Source organism: Carassius gibelio, chromosome B19 (genome assembly GCF_023724105.1).
Source record: "Carassius gibelio isolate Cgi1373 ecotype wild population from Czech Republic chromosome B19, carGib1.2-hapl.c, whole genome shotgun sequence".
Lineage (NCBI taxonomy): Eukaryota > Metazoa > Chordata > Actinopteri > Cypriniformes > Cyprinidae > Carassius > Carassius gibelio.
In genome coordinates, this window is record NC_068414.1 from 5,130,167 (window position 1) to 5,146,424 (window position 16,258).

Below are 16,258 nucleotides of genomic sequence, written 5' to 3' on the forward strand. Positions count from 1 at the left end.
ATTGGTCGATATTACCCAGTTGAAGAGATGCATTTTCCACATAAATTCGTAGAATTCTTGCAGAAATAGAGCATTGGTGGTTCAGTGGTAGAATTCTCGCCTGCCACGTGGGAGACCCGGGTCCGATTCCCGGCCAATGCAGCAGAGGTCGTGTTTTTAAGGCCATGTTAGTCGTTCCTCATAAGCGGCAGCTGTCCCCAGAGCCACGAGCACAGCGCAGCTTCTCTCACTGGTGGCTGAATGTCAGAGTTGTTGTTTCCCGCGCAGGAGACCCAGGTTCGATTCCCAGCAGAAGCAAAGCAGTGTATCTTGCTACTTTAGAAGTGGGCAACTTATCAGTGTTTTACAGGGAACTAGTGGAAGCACTCTAGACAATGCTTTTCCATGCTTGTTCAACGAAGTACAAGCAATTATGGCTCATGCACCTGTGAAAAACTCCTGAAGGCAATAAAAAGGCTGCAGGCAAGAAAGGTCATGCTTAAAGAAACCAATGAGAGTAAACTGACCTGTTTGTTGTCTCTAAAAAACACCAGAAGAAAAATGTCCAGGGTCAATGCTGACCTGCATGAAAGTGGAATAAACTGCAAGGTAAGTAATGTAAGATCCCCAAGACAGCGGTACAAGGTCACAGTTGGACAGTGGCTTGTTGGAAGAGCAGGGTAATGACTCCCAGCAAGAACTGACAAATCTGGTGCAGTCCAGGAGGCTGAGGTGCCCTGTGGTTCTTAAGGGAGCTGGTGGCCACAGAAGTTAACGCCTCTCACTTTTGATATTGACCTCCCCCACTCCCCTTTGCTCAGAGACACTTTTGCTCATATCAGTTCATCAAATACCCATGGAACTTGATCAGTTTGTCTGTCAGTTGTTCAGCTTTAGCATTGGTCGATATTACCCAGTTGAAGAGATGCATTTTCCACATAAATTCGTAGAATTCTTGCAGAAATAGAGCATTGGTGGTTCAGTGGTAGAATTCTCGCCTGCCACGCGGCAGACCCGGGTCCGATTCCCGGCCAATGCAGCAGAGGTCGTGTTTTTAAGGCCATGTTAGTCGTTCTTCATAAGCGGCAGCTGTCCCCAGAGCCACGAGTACAGCGCAGCTTCACTCACTGGTGGCTGAATGTCAGAGTTGTTGTTTCCCGCGCAGGAGACCCAGGTTCAATTCCCAGCAGAAGCAAAGCAGTGTATCTTGCTACTTTAGAAGTGGGCAACTTATCAGTGTTTTACAGGGAACTAGTGGAAGCACTCTAGACAATGCTTTTCCATGCTTGTTCAACGAAGTACAAGCAATTATGGCTCATGCACCTGTGAAAAACTCCTGAAGGCAATAAAAAGGCTGCAGGCAAGAAAGGTCATGCTTAAAGAAACCAATGAGAGTAAACTGACCTGTTTGTTGTCTCTAAAAAACACCAGAAGAAAAATGTCCAGGGTCAATGCTGACCTGCATGAAAGTGGAATAAACTGCAAGGTAAGTAATGTAAGATCCCCAAGACAGCGCTACAAGGTCACAGTTGGACAGTGGCTTGTTGGAAGAGCAGGGTAATGACTCCCAGCAAGAACTGACAAATCTGGTGCAGTCCAGGAGGCTGAGGTGCCCTGTGGTTCTTAAGGGAGCTGGTGGCCACAGAAGTTAACGCCTCTCACTTTTGATATTGACCTCCCCCACTCCCCTTTGCTCAGAGACACTTTTGCTCATATCAGTTCATCAAATACCCATGGAACTTGATCAGTTTGTCTGTCAGTTGTTCAGCTTTAGCATTGGTCGATATTACCCAGTTGAAGAGATGCATTTTCCACATAAATTCGTAGAATTCTTGCAGAAATAGAGCATTGGTGGTTCAGTGGTAGAATTCTCGCCTGCCACGCGGGAGACCCGGGTCCGATTCCCGGCCAATGCAGCAGAGGTCGTGTTTTTAAGGCCATGTTAGTCGTTCCTCATAAGCGGCAGCTGTCCCCAGAGCCACGAGCACAGCGCAGCTTCTCTCACTGGTGGCTGAATGTCAGAGTTGTTGTTTCCCGCGCAGGAGACCCAGGTTCAATTCCCAGCAGAAGCAAAGCAGTGTATCTTGCTACTTTAGAAGTGGGCAACTTATCAGTGTTTTACAGGGAACTAGTGGAAGCACTCTAGACAATGCTTTTCCATGCTTGTTCAACGAAGTACAAGCAATTATGGCTCATGCACCTGTGAAAAACTCCTGAAGGCAATAAAAAGGCTGCAGGCAAGAAAGGTCATGCTTAAAGAAACCAATGAGAGTAAACTGACCTGTTTGTTGTCTCTAAAAAACACCAGAAGAAAAATGTCCAGGGTCAATGCTGACCTGCATGAAAGTGGAATAAACTGCAAGGTAAGTAATGTAAGATCCCCAAGACAGCGGTACAAGGTCACAGTTGGACAGTGGCTTGTTGGAAGAGCAGGGTAATGACTCCCAGCAAGAACTGACAAATCTGGTGCAGTCCAGGAGGCTGAGGTGCCCTGTGGTTCTTAAGGGAGCTGGTGGCCACAGAAGTTAACGCCTCTCACTTTTGATATTGACCTCCCCCACTCCCCTTTGCTCAGAGACACTTTTGCTCATATCAGTTCATCAAATACCCATGCAACTTGATCAGTTTGTCTGTCAGTTGTTCAGCTTTAGCATTGGTCGATATTACCCAGTTGAAGAGATGCATTTTCCACATAAATTCGTAGAATTCTTGCAGAAATAGAGCATTGGTGGTTCAGTGGTAGAATTCTCGCCTGCCACGTGGGAGACCCGGGTCCGATTCCCGGCCAATGCAGCAGAGGTCGTGTTTTTAAGGCCATGTTAGTCGTTCCTCATAAGCGGCAGCTGTCCCCAGAGCCACGAGCACAGCGCAGCTTCTCTCACTGGTGGCTGAATGTCAGAGTTGTTGTTTCCCGCGCAGGAGACCCAGGTTCGATTCCCAGCAGAAGCAAAGCAGTGTATCTTGCTACTTTAGAAGTGGGCAACTTATCAGTGTTTTACAGGGAACTAGTGGAAGCACTCTAGACAATGCTTTTCCATGCTTGTTCAACGAAGTACAAGCAATTATGGCTCATGCACCTGTGAAAAACTCCTGAAGGCAATAAAAAGGCTGCAGGCAAGAAAGGTCATGCTTAAAGAAACCAATGAGAGTAAACTGACCTGTTTGTTGTCTCTAAAAAACACCAGAAGAAAAATGTCCAGGGTCAATGCTGACCTGCATGAAAGTGGAATAAACTGCAAGGTAAGTAATGTAAGATCCCCAAGACAGCGGTACAAGGTCACAGTTGGACAGTGGCTTGTTGGAAGAGCAGGGTAATGACTCCCAGCAAGAACTGACAAATCTGGTGCAGTCCAGGAGGCTGAGGTGCCCTGTGGTTCTTAAGGGAGCTGGTGGCCACAGAAGTTAACGCCTCTCACTTTTGATATTGACCTCCCCCACTCCCCTTTGCTCAGAGACACTTTTGCTCATATCAGTTCATCAAATACCCATGCAACTTGATCAGTTTGTCTGTCAGTTGTTCAGCTTTAGCATTGGTCGATATTACCCAGTTGAAGAGATGCATTTTCCACATAAATTCGTAGAATTCTTGCAGAAATAGAGCATTGGTGGTTCAGTGGTAGAATTCTCGCCTGCCACGCGGGAGACCCGGGTCCGATTCCCGGCCAATGCAGCAGAGGTCGTGTTTTTAAGGCCATGTTAGTCGTTACTCATAAGCGGCAGCTGTCCCCAGAGCCACGAGCACAGCGCAGCTTCTCTCACTGGTGGCTGAATGTCAGAGTTGTTGTTTCCCGCGCAGGAGACCCAGGTTCGATTCCCAGCAGAAGCAAAGCAGTGTATCTTGCTACTTTAGAAGTGGGCAACTTATCAGTGTTTTACAGGGAACTAGTGGAAGCACTCTAGACAATGCTTTTCCATGCTTGTTCAACGAAGTACAAGCAATTATGGCTCATGCACCTGTGAAAAACTCCTGAAGGCAATAAAAAGGCTGCAGGCAAGAAAGGTCATGCTTAAAGAAACCAATGAGAGTAAACTGACCTGTTTGTTATCTCTAAAAAACACCAGAAGAAAAATGTCCAGGGTCAATGCTGACCTGCATGAAAGTGGAATAAACTGCAAGGTAAGTAATGTAAGATCCCCAAGACAGCGGTACAAGGTCACAGTTGGACAGTGGCTTGTTGGAAGAGCAGGGTAATGACTCCCAGCAAGAACTGACAAATCTGGTGCAGTCCAGGAGGCTGAGGTGCCCTGTGGTTCTTAAGGGAGCTGGTGGCCACAGAAGTTAACGCCTCTCACTTTTGATATTGACCTCCCCCACTCCCCTTTGCTCAGAGACACTTTTGCTCATATCAGTTCATCAAATACCCATGCAACTTGATCAGTTTGTCTGTCAGTTGTTCAGCTTTAGCATTGGTCGATATTACCCAGTTGAAGAGATGCATTTTCCACATAAATTCGTAGAATTCTTGCAGAAATAGAGCTTTGGTGGTTCAGTGGTAGAATTCTCGCCTGCCACGTGGGAGACCCGGGTCCGATTCCCGGCCAATGCAGCAGAGGTCGTGTTTTTAAGGCCATGTTAGTCGTTCCTCATAAGCGGCAGCTGTCCCCAGAGCCACGAGCACAGCGCAGCTTCTCTCACTGGTGGCTGAATGTCAGAGTTGTTGTTTCCCGCGCAGGAGACCCAGGTTCGATTCCCAGCAGAAGCAAAGCAGTGTATCTTGCTACTTTAGAAGTGGGCAACTTATCAGTGTTTTACAGGGAACTAGTGGAAGCACTCTAGACAATGCTTTTCCATGCTTGTTCAACGAAGTACAAGCAATTATGGCTCATGCACCTGTGAAAAACTCCTGAAGGCAATAAAAAGGCTGCAGGCAAGAAAGGTCATGCTTAAAGAAACCAATGAGAGTAAACTGACCTGTTTGTTGTCTCTAAAAAACACCAGAAGAAAAATGTCCAGGGTCAATGCTGACCTGCATGAAAGTGGAATAAACTGCAAGGTAAGTAATGTAAGATCCCCAAGACAGCGGTACAAGGTCACAGTTGGACAGTGGCTTGTTGGAAGAGCAGGGTAATGACTCCCAGCAAGAACTGACAAATCTGGTGCAGTCCAGGAGGCTGAGGTGCCCTGTGGTTCTTAAGGGAGCTGGTGGCCACAGAAGTTAACGCCTCTCACTTTTGATATTGACCTCCCCCACTCCCCTTTGCTCAGAGACACTTTTGCTCATATCAGTTCATCAAATACCCATGCAACTTGATCAGTTTGTCTGTCAGTTGTTCAGCTTTAGCATTGGTCGATATTACCCAGTTGAAGAGATGCATTTTCCACATAAATTCGTAGAATTCTTGCAGAAATAGAGCATTGGTGGTTCAGTGGTAGAATTCTCGCCTGCCACGCGGGAGACCCGGGTCCGATTCCCGGCCAATGCAGCAGAGGTCGTGTTTTTAAGGCCATGTTAGTCGTTCCTCATAAGCGGCAGCTGTCCCCAGAGCCACGAGCACAGCGCAGCTTCTCTCACTGGTGGCTGAATGTCAGAGTTGTTGTTTCCCGCGCAGGAGACCCAGGTTCGATTCCCAGCAGAAGCAAAGCAGTGTATCTTGCTACTTTAGAAGTGGGCAACTTATCAGTGTTTTACAGGGAACTAGTGGAAGCACTCTAGACAATGCTTTTCCATGCTTGTTCAACGAAGTACAAGCAATTATGGCTCATGCACCTGTGAAAAACTCCTGAAGGCAATAAAAAGGCTGCAGGCAAGAAAGGTCATGCTTAAAGAAACCAATGAGAGTAAACTGACCTGTTTGTTGTCTCTAAAAAACACCAGAAGAAAAATGTCCAGGGTCAATGCTGACCTGCATGAAAGTGGAATAAACTGCAAGGTAAGTAATGTAAGATCCCCAAGACAGCGGTACAAGGTCACAGTTGGACAGTGGCTTGTTGGAAGAGCAGGGTAATGACTCCCAGCAAGAACTGACAAATCTGGTGCAGTCCAGGAGGCTGAGGTGCCCTGTGGTTCTTAAGGGAGCTGGTGGCCACAGAAGTTAACGCCTCTCACTTTTGATATTGACCTCCCCCACTCCCCTTTGCTCAGAGACACTTTTGCTCATATCAGTTCATCAAATACCCATGCAACTTGATCAGTTTGTCTGTCAGTTGTTCAGCTTTAGCATTGGTCGATATTACCCAGTTGAAGAGATGCATTTTCCACATAAATTCGTAGAATTCAGGCAGAAATAGAGCATTGGTGGTTCAGTGGTAGAATTCTCGCCTGCCACGCGGGAGACCCGGGTCCGATTCCCGGCCAATGCAGCAGAGGTCGTGTTTTTAAGGCCATGTTAGTCGTTCCTCATAAGCGGCAGCTGTCCCCAGAGCCACGAGCACAGCGCAGCTTCTCTCACTGGTGGCTGAATGTCAGAGTTGTTGTTTCCCGCGCAGGAGACCCAGGTTCAATTCCCAGCAGAAGCAAAGCAGTGTATCTTGCTACTTTAGAAGTGGGCAACTTATCAGTGTTTTACAGGGAACTAGTGGAAGCACTCTAGACAATGCTTTTCCATGCTTGTTCAACGAAGTACAAGCAATTATGGCTCATGCACCTGTGAAAAACTCCTGAAGGCAATAAAAAGGCTGCAGGCAAGAAAGGTCATGCTTAAAGAAACCAATGAGAGTAAACTGACCTGTTTGTTGTCTCTAAAAAACACCAGAAGAAAAATGTCCAGGGTCAATGCTGACCTGCATGAAAGTGGAATAAACTGCAAGGTAAGTAATGTAAGATCCCCAAGACAGCGCTACAAGGTCACAGTTGGACAGTGGCTTGTTGGAAGAGCAGGGTAATGACTCCCAGCAAGAACTGACAAATCTGGTGCAGTCCAGGAGGCTGAGGTGCCCTGTGGTTCTTAAGGGAGCTGGTGGCCACAGAAGTTAACGCCTCTCACTTTTGATATTGACCTCCCCCACTCCCCTTTGCTCAGAGACACTTTTGCTCATATCAGTTCATCAAATACCCATGGAACTTGATCAGTTTGTCTGTCAGTTGTTCAGCTTTAGCATTGGTCGATATTACCCAGTTGAAGAGATGCATTTTCCACATAAATTCGTAGAATTCAGGCTGAAATAGAGCATTGGTGGTTCAGTGGTAGAATTCTCGCCTGCCACGCGGGAGACCCGGGTCCGATTCCCGGCCAATGCAGCAGAGGTCGTGTTTTTAAGGCCATGTTAGTCGTTCTTCATAAGCGGCAGCTGTCCCCAGAGCCACGAGTACAGCGCAGCTTCACTCACTGGTGGCTGAATGTCAGAGTTGTTGTTTCCCGCGCAGGAGACCCAGGTTCAATTCCCAGCAGAAGCAAAGCAGTGTATCTTGCTACTTTAGAAGTGGGCAACTTATCAGTGTTTTACAGGGAACTAGTGGAAGCACTCTAGACAATGCTTTTCCATGCTTGTTCAACGAAGTACAAGCAATTATGGCTCATGCACCTGTGAAAAACTCCTGAAGGCAATAAAAAGGCTGCAGGCAAGAAAGGTCATGCTTAAAGAAACCAATGAGAGTAAACTGACCTGTTTGTTGTCTCTAAAAAACACCAGAAGAAAAATGTCCAGGGTCAATGCTGACCTGCATGAAAGTGGAATAAACTGCAAGGTAAGTAATGTAAGATCCCCAAGACAGCGCTACAAGGTCACAGTTGGACAGTGGCTTGTTGGAAGAGCAGGGTAATGACTCCCAGCAAGAACTGACAAATCTGGTGCAGTCCAGGAGGCTGAGGTGCCCTGTGGTTCTTAAGGGAGCTGGTGGCCACAGAAGTTAACGCCTCTCACTTTTGATATTGACCTCCCCCACTCCCCTTTGCTCAGAGACACTTTTGCTCATATCAGTTCATCAAATACCCATGGAACTTGATCAGTTTGTCTGTCAGTTGTTCAGCTTTAGCATTGGTCGATATTACCCAGTTGAAGAGATGCATTTTCCACATAAATTCGTAGAATTCTTGCAGAAATAGAGCATTGGTGGTTCAGTGGTAGAATTCTCGCCTGCCACGCGGGAGACCCGGGTCCGATTCCCGGCCAATGCAGCAGAGGTCGTGTTTTTAAGGCCATGTTAGTCGTTCTTCATAAGCGGCAGCTGTCCCCAGAGCCATGAGCACAGCGCAGCTTCACTCACTGGTGGCTGAATGTCAGAGATGTTGTTTCCCGCGCAGAAGACCCAGGTTCGATTCCCAGCAGAAGCAAAGCAGTGTATCTTGCTACTTTAGAAGTGGGCAACTTATCAGTGTTTTACAGGGAACTAGTGGAAGCACTCTAGACAATGCTTTTCCATGCTTGTTCAACGAAGTACAAGCAATTATGGCTCATGCACCTGTGAAAAACTCCTGAAGGCAATAAAAAGGCTGCAGGCAAGAAAGGTCAGGCTTAAAGAAACCAATGAGAGTAAACTGACCTGTTTGTTGTCTCTAAAAAACACCAGAAGAAAAATGTCCAGGGGGTCAATGCTGATCTGCATGAAAGTGGAATAAACTGCAAGGTAAGTAATGTAAGATCCCCAAGACAGCGGTACAAGGTCACAGTTGGACAGTGGCTTGTTGGAAGAGCAGGGTAATGACTCCCAGCAAGAACTGACAAATCTGGTGCAGTCCAGGAGGCTGAGGTGCCCTGTGGTTCATAAGGGAGCTGGTGGCCACAGAAGTTAACGCCTCTCACTTTTGATATTGACCTCCTCCACTCCCCTTTGCTCAGAGACACTTTTGCTCATATCAGTTCATCAAATACCCATGGAACTTGATCAGTTTGTCTGTCAGTTGTTCAGCTTTAGCATTGGTCGATATTACCCAGTTGAAGAGATGCATTTTCTACATAAATTTGTAGAATTCAGGCAGAAATAGAGCATTGGTGGTTCAGTGGTAGAATTCTCGCCTGCCACGCGGGAGACCCGGGTCCGATTCCCGGCCAATGCAGCAGAGGTCGTGTTTTTAAGGCCATGGTAGTCGTTCCTCATAAGCGGCAGCTGTCCCCAGAGCCACGAGCACAGCGCAGCTTCTCTCACTGGTGGCTGAATGTCAGAGTTGTTGTTTCCCGCGCAGGAGACCCAGGTTCAATTCCCAGCAGAAGCAAAGCAGTGTATCTTGCTACTTTAGAAGTGGGCAACTTATCAGTGTTTTACAGGGAACTAGTGGAAGCACTCTAGACAATGCTTTTCCATGCTTGTTCAACGAAGTACAAGCAATTATGGCTCATGCACCTGTGAAAAACTCCTGAAGGCAATAAAAAGGCTGCAGGCAAGAAAGGTCATGCTTAAAGAAACCAATGAGAGTAAACTGACCTGTTTGTTGTCTCTAAAAAACACCAGAAGAAAAATGTCCAGGGTCAATGCTGACCTGCATGAAAGTGGAATAAACTGCAAGGTAAGTAATGTAAGATCCCCAAGACAGCGGTACAAGGTCACAGTTGGACAGTGGCTTGTTGGAAGAGCAGGGTAATGACTCCCAGCAAGAACTGACAAATCTGGTGCAGTCCAGGAGGCTGAGGTGCCCTGTGGTTCTTAAGGGAGCTGGTGGCCACAGAAGTTAACGCCTCTCACTTTTGATATTGACCTCCCCCACTCCCCTTTGCTCAGAGACACTTTTGCTCATATCAGTTCATCAAATACCCATGCAACTTGATCAGTTTGTCTGTCAGTTGTTCAGCTTTAGCATTGGTCGATATTACCCAGTTGAAGAGATGCATTTTCCACATAAATTCGTAGAATTCTTGCAGAAATAGAGCATTGGTGGTTCAGTGGTAGAATTCTCGCCTGCCACGTGGGAGACCCGGGTCCGATTCCCGGCCAATGCAGCAGAGGTCGTGTTTTTAAGGCCATGTTAGTCGTTCCTCATAAGCGGCAGCTGTCCCCAGAGCCACGAGCACAGCGCAGCTTCTCTCACTGGTGGCTGAATGTCAGAGTTGTTGTTTCCCGCGCAGGAGACCCAGGTTCGATTCCCAGCAGAAGCAAAGCAGTGTATCTTGCTACTTTAGAAGTGGGCAACTTATCAGTGTTTTACAGGGAACTAGTGGAAGCACTCTAGACAATGCTTTTCCATGCTTGTTCAACGAAGTACAAGCAATTATGGCTCATGCACCTGTGAAAAACTCCTGAAGGCAATAAAAAGGCTGCAGGCAAGAAAGGTCATGCTTAAAGAAACCAATGAGAGTAAACTGACCTGTTTGTTGTCTCTAAAAAACACCAGAAGAAAAATGTCCAGGGTCAATGCTGACCTGCATGAAAGTGGAATAAACTGCAAGGTAAGTAATGTAAGATCCCCAAGACAGCGGTACAAGGTCACAGTTGGACAGTGGCTTGTTGGAAGAGCAGGGTAATGACTCCCAGCAAGAACTGACAAATCTGGTGCAGTCCAGGAGGCTGAGGTGCCCTGTGGTTCTTAAGGGAGCTGGTGGCCACAGAAGTTAACGCCTCTCACTTTTGATATTGACCTCCCCCACTCCCCTTTGCTCAGAGACACTTTTGCTCATATCAGTTCATCAAATACCCATGCAACTTGATCAGTTTGTCTGTCAGTTGTTCAGCTTTAGCATTGGTCGATATTACCCAGTTGAAGAGATGCATTTTCCACATAAATTCATAGAATTCAGGCAGAAATAGAGCATTGGTGGTTCAGTGGTAGAATTCTCGCCTGCCACGCGGGAGACCCGGGTCCGATTCCCGGCCAATGCAGCAGAGGTCGTGTTTTTAAGGCCATGTTAGTCGTTCCTCATAAGCGGCAGCTGTCCCCAGAGCCACGAGCACAGCGCAGCTTCTCTCACTGGTGGCTGAATGTCAGAGTTGTTGTTTCCCGCGCAGGAGACCCAGGTTCAATTCCCAGCAGAAGCAAAGCAGTGTATCTTGCTACTTTAGAAGTGGGCAACTTATCAGTGTTTTACAGGGAACTAGTGGAAGCACTCTAGACAATGCTTTTCCATGCTTGTTCAACGAAGTACAAGCAATTATGGCTCATGCACCTGTGAAAAACTCCTGAAGGCAATAAAAAGGCTGCAGGCAAGAAAGGTCATGCTTAAAGAAACCAATGAGAGTAAACTGACCTGTTTGTTGTCTCTAAAAAACACCAGAAGAAAAATGTCCAGGGTCAATGCTGACCTGCATGAAAGTGGAATAAACTGCAAGGTAAGTAATGTAAGATCCCCAAGACAGCGCTACAAGGTCACAGTTGGACAGTGGCTTGTTGGAAGAGCAGGGTAATGACTCCCAGCAAGAACTGACAAATCTGGTGCAGTCCAGGAGGCTGAGGTGCCCTGTGGTTCTTAAGGGAGCTGGTGGCCACAGAAGTTAACGCCTCTCACTTTTGATATTGACCTCCCCCACTCCCCTTTGCTCAGAGACACTTTTGCTCATATCAGTTCATCAAATACCCATGGAACTTGATCAGTTTGTCTGTCAGTTGTTCAGCTTTAGCATTGGTCGATATTACCCAGTTGAAGAGATGCATTTTCCACATAAATTCGTAGAATTCAGGCAGAAATAGAGCATTGGTGGTTCAGTGGTAGAATTCTCGCCTGCCACGCGGGAGACCCGGGTCCGATTCCCGGCCAATGCAGCAGAGGTCGTGTTTTTAAGGCCATGTTAGTCGTTCTTCATAAGCGGCAGCTGTCCCCAGAGCCACGAGTACAGCGCAGCTTCACTCACTGGTGGCTGAATGTCAGAGTTGTTGTTTCCCGCGCAGGAGACCCAGGTTCAATTCCCAGCAGAAGCAAAGCAGTGTATCTTGCTACTTTAGAAGTAGGCAACTTATCAGTGTTTTACAGGGAACTAGTGGAAGCACTCTAGACAATGCTTTTCCATGCTTGTTCAACGAAGTACAAGCAATTATGGCTCATGCACCTGTGAAAAACTCCTGAAGGCAATAAAAAGGCTGCAGGCAAGAAAGGTCATGCTTAAAGAAACCAATGAGAGTAAACTGACCTGTTTGTTGTCTCTAAAAAACACCAGAAGAAAAATGTCCAGGGTCAATGCTGACCTGCATGAAAGTGGAATAAACTGCAAGGTAAGTAATGTAAGATCCCCAAGACAGCGGTACAAGGTCACAGTTGGACAGTGGCTTGTTGGAAGAGCAGGGTAATGACTCCCAGCAAGAACTGACAAATCTGGTGCAGTCCAGGAGGCTGAGGTGCCCTGTGGTTCTTAAGGGAGCTGGTGGCCACAGAAGTTAACGCCTCTCACTTTTGATATTGACCTCCCCCACTCCCCTTTGCTCAGAGACACTTTTGCTCATATCAGTTCATCAAATACCCATGGAACTTGATCAGTTTGTCTGTCAGTTGTTCAGCTTTAGCATTGGTCGATATTACCCAGTTGAAGAGATGCATTTTCCACATAAATTCGTAGAATTCTTGCAGAAATAGAGCATTGGTGGTTCAGTGGTAGAATTCTCGCCTGCCACGCGGGAGACCCGGGTCCGATTCCCGGCCAATGCAGCAGAGGTCGTGTTTTTAAGGCCATGTTAGTCGTTCTTCATAAGCGGCAGCTGTCCCCAGAGCCATGAGCACAGCGCAGCTTCACTCACTAGTGGCTGAATGTCAGAGATGTTGTTTCCCACGCATTAGACCCAGGTTCGATTCCCAGCAGAAGCAAAGCAGTGTATCTTGCTACTTTAGAAGTGGGCAACTTATCAGTGTTTTACAGGGAACTAGTGGAAGCACTCTAGACAATGCTTTTCCATGCTTGTTCAACGAAGTACAAGCAATTATGGCTCATGCACCTGTGAAAAACTCCTGAAGGCAATAAAAAGGCTGCAGGCAAGAAAGGTCATGCTTAAAGAAACCAATGAGAGTAAACTGACCTGTTTGTTGTCTCTAAAAAACACCAGAAGAAAAATGTCCAGGGTCAATGCTGACCTGCATGAAAGTGGAATAAACTGCAAGGTAAGTAATGTAAGATCCCCAAGACAGCGGTACAAGGTCACAGTTGGACAGTGGCTTGTTGGAAGAGCAGGGTAATGACTCCCAGCAAGAACTGACAAATCTGGTGCAGTCCAGGAGGCTGAGGTGCCCTGTGGTTCTTAAGGGAGCTGGTGGCCACAGAAGTTAACGCCTCTCACTTTTGATATTGACCTCCCCCACTCCCCTTTGCTCAGAGACACTTTTGCTCATATCAGTTCATCAAATACCCATGGAACTTGATCAGTTTGTCTGTCAGTTGTTCAGCTTTAGCATTGGTCGATATTACCCAGTTGAAGAGATGCATTTTCCACATAAATTCGTAGAATTCAGGCAGAAATAGAGCATTGGTGGTTCAGTGGTAGAATTCTCGCCTGCCACGCGGGAGACCCGGGTCCGATTCCCGGCCAATGCAGCAGAGGTCGTGTTTTTAAGGCCATGTTAGTCGTTCCTCATAAGCGGCAGCTGTCCCCAGAGCCACGAGCACAGCGCAGCTTCTCTCACTGGTGGCTGAATGTCAGAGTTGTTGTTTCCCGCGCAGGAGACCCAGGTTCAATTCCCAGCAGAAGCAAAGCAGTGTATCTTGCTACTTTAGAAGTGGGCAACTTATCAGTGTTTTACAGGGAACTAGTGGAAGCACTCTAGACAATGCTTTTCCATGCTTGTTCAACGAAGTACAAGCAATTATGGCTCATGCACCTGTGAAAAACTCCTGAAGGCAATAAAAAGGCTGCAGGCAAGAAAGGTCATGCTTAAAGAAACCAATGAGAGTAAACTGACCTGTTTGTTGTCTCTAAAAAACACCAGAAGAAAAATGTCCAGGGTCAATGCTGACCTGCATGAAAGTGGAATAAACTGCAAGGTAAGTAATGTAAGATCCCCAAGACAGCGCTACAAGGTCACAGTTGGACAGTGGCTTGTTGGAAGAGCAGGGTAATGACTCCCAGCAAGAACTGACAAATCTGGTGCAGTCCAGGAGGCTGAGGTGCCCTGTGGTTCTTAAGGGAGCTGGTGGCCACAGAAGTTAACGCCTCTCACTTTTGATATTGACCTCCCCCACTCCCCTTTGCTCAGAGACACTTTTGCTCATATCAGTTCATCAAATACCCATGGAACTTGATCAGTTTGTCTGTCAGTTGTTCAGCTTTAGCATTGGTCGATATTACCCAGTTGAAGAGATGCATTTTCCACATAAATTCGTAGAATTCAGGCAGAAATAGAGCATTGGTGGTTCAGTGGTAGAATTCTCGCCTGCCACGCGGGAGACCCGGGTCCGATTCCCGGCCAATGCAGCAGAGGTCGTGTTTTTAAGGCCATGTTAGTCGTTCTTCATAAGCGGCAGCTGTCCCCAGAGCCACGAGTACAGCGCAGCTTCACTCACTGGTGGCTGAATGTCAGAGTTGTTGTTTCCCGCGCAGGAGACCCAGGTTCAATTCCCAGCAGAAGCAAAGCAGTGTATCTTGCTACTTTAGAAGTAGGCAACTTATCAGTGTTTTACAGGGAACTAGTGGAAGCACTCTAGACAATGCTTTTCCATGCTTGTTCAACGAAGTACAAGCAATTATGGCTCATGCACCTGTGAAAAACTCCTGAAGGCAATAAAAAGGCTGCAGGCAAGAAAGGTCATGCTTAAAGAAACCAATGAGAGTAAACTGACCTGTTTGTTGTCTCTAAAAAACACCAGAAGAAAAATGTCCAGGGTCAATGCTGACCTGCATGAAAGTGGAATAAACTGCAAGGTAAGTAATGTAAGATCCCCAAGACAGCGGTACAAGGTCACAGTTGGACAGTGGCTTGTTGGAAGAGCAGGGTAATGACTCCCAGCAAGAACTGACAAATCTGGTGCAGTCCAGGAGGCTGAGGTGCCCTGTGGTTCTTAAGGGAGCTGGTGGCCACAGAAGTTAACGCCTCTCACTTTTGATATTGACCTCCCCCACTCCCCTTTGCTCAGAGACACTTTTGCTCATATCAGTTCATCAAATACCCATGGAACTTGATCAGTTTGTCTGTCAGTTGTTCAGCTTTAGCATTGGTCGATATTACCCAGTTGAAGAGATGCATTTTCCACATAAATTCGTAGAATTCTTGCAGAAATAGAGCATTGGTGGTTCAGTGGTAGAATTCTCGCCTGCCACGCGGGAGACCCGGGTCCGATTCCCGGCCAATGCAGCAGAGGTCGTGTTTTTAAGGCCATGTTAGTCGTTCTTCATAAGCGGCAGCTGTCCCCAGAGCCATGAGCACAGCGCAGCTTCACTCACTAGTGGCTGAATGTCAGAGATGTTGTTTCCCACGCATTAGACCCAGGTTCGATTCCCAGCAGAAGCAAAGCAGTGTATCTTGCTACTTTAGAAGTGGGCAACTTATCAGTGTTTTACAGGGAACTAGTGGAAGCACTCTAGACAATGCTTTTCCATGCTTGTTCAACGAAGTACAAGCAATTATGGCTCATGCACCTGTGAAAAACTCCTGAAGGCAATAAAAAGGCTGCAGGCAAGAAAGGTCATGCTTAAAGAAACCAATGAGAGTAAACTGACCTGTTTGTTGTCTCTAAAAAACACCAGAAGAAAAATGTCCAGGGTCAATGCTGACCTGCATGAAAGTGGAATAAACTGCAAGGTAAGTAATGTAAGATCCCCAAGACAGCGGTACAAGGTCACAGTTGGACAGTGGCTTGTTGGAAGAGCAGGGTAATGACTCCCAGCAAGAACTGACAAATCTGGTGCAGTCCAGGAGGCTGAGGTGCCCTGTGGTTCTTAAGGGAGCTGGTGGCCACAGAAGTTAACGCCTCTCACTTTTGATATTGACCTCCCCCACTCCCCTTTGCTCAGAGACACTTTTGCTCATATCAGTTCATCAAATACCCATGGAACTTGATCAGTTTGTCTGTCAGTTGTTCAGCTTTAGCATTGGTCGATATTACCCAGTTGAAGAGATGCATTTTCCACATAAATTCGTAGAATTCTTGCAGAAATAGAGCATTGGTGGTTCAGTGGTAGATTTCTTGCCTGCCGCGCGGGAGACCCGGGTCCGATTCCCGGCCAATGCAGCAGAGGTCGTGTTTTTAAGGCCATGTTAGTCGTTCCTCATAAGCGGCAGCTGTCCCCAGAGCCACGAGCACAGCGCAGCTTCTCTCACTGGTGGCTGAATGTCAGAGTTGTTGTTTCCCGCGCAGGAGACCCAGGTTCGATTCCCAGCAGAAGCAAAGCAGTGTATCTTGCTACTTTAGAAGTGGGCAACTTATCAGTGTTTTACAGGGAACTAGTGGAAGCACTCTAGACAATGCTTTTCCATGCTTGTTCAACGAAGTACCAGCAATTATGGCTCATGCACCTGTGAAAAACTCCTGAAGGCAATAAAAAGGCTGCAGGCAAGAAA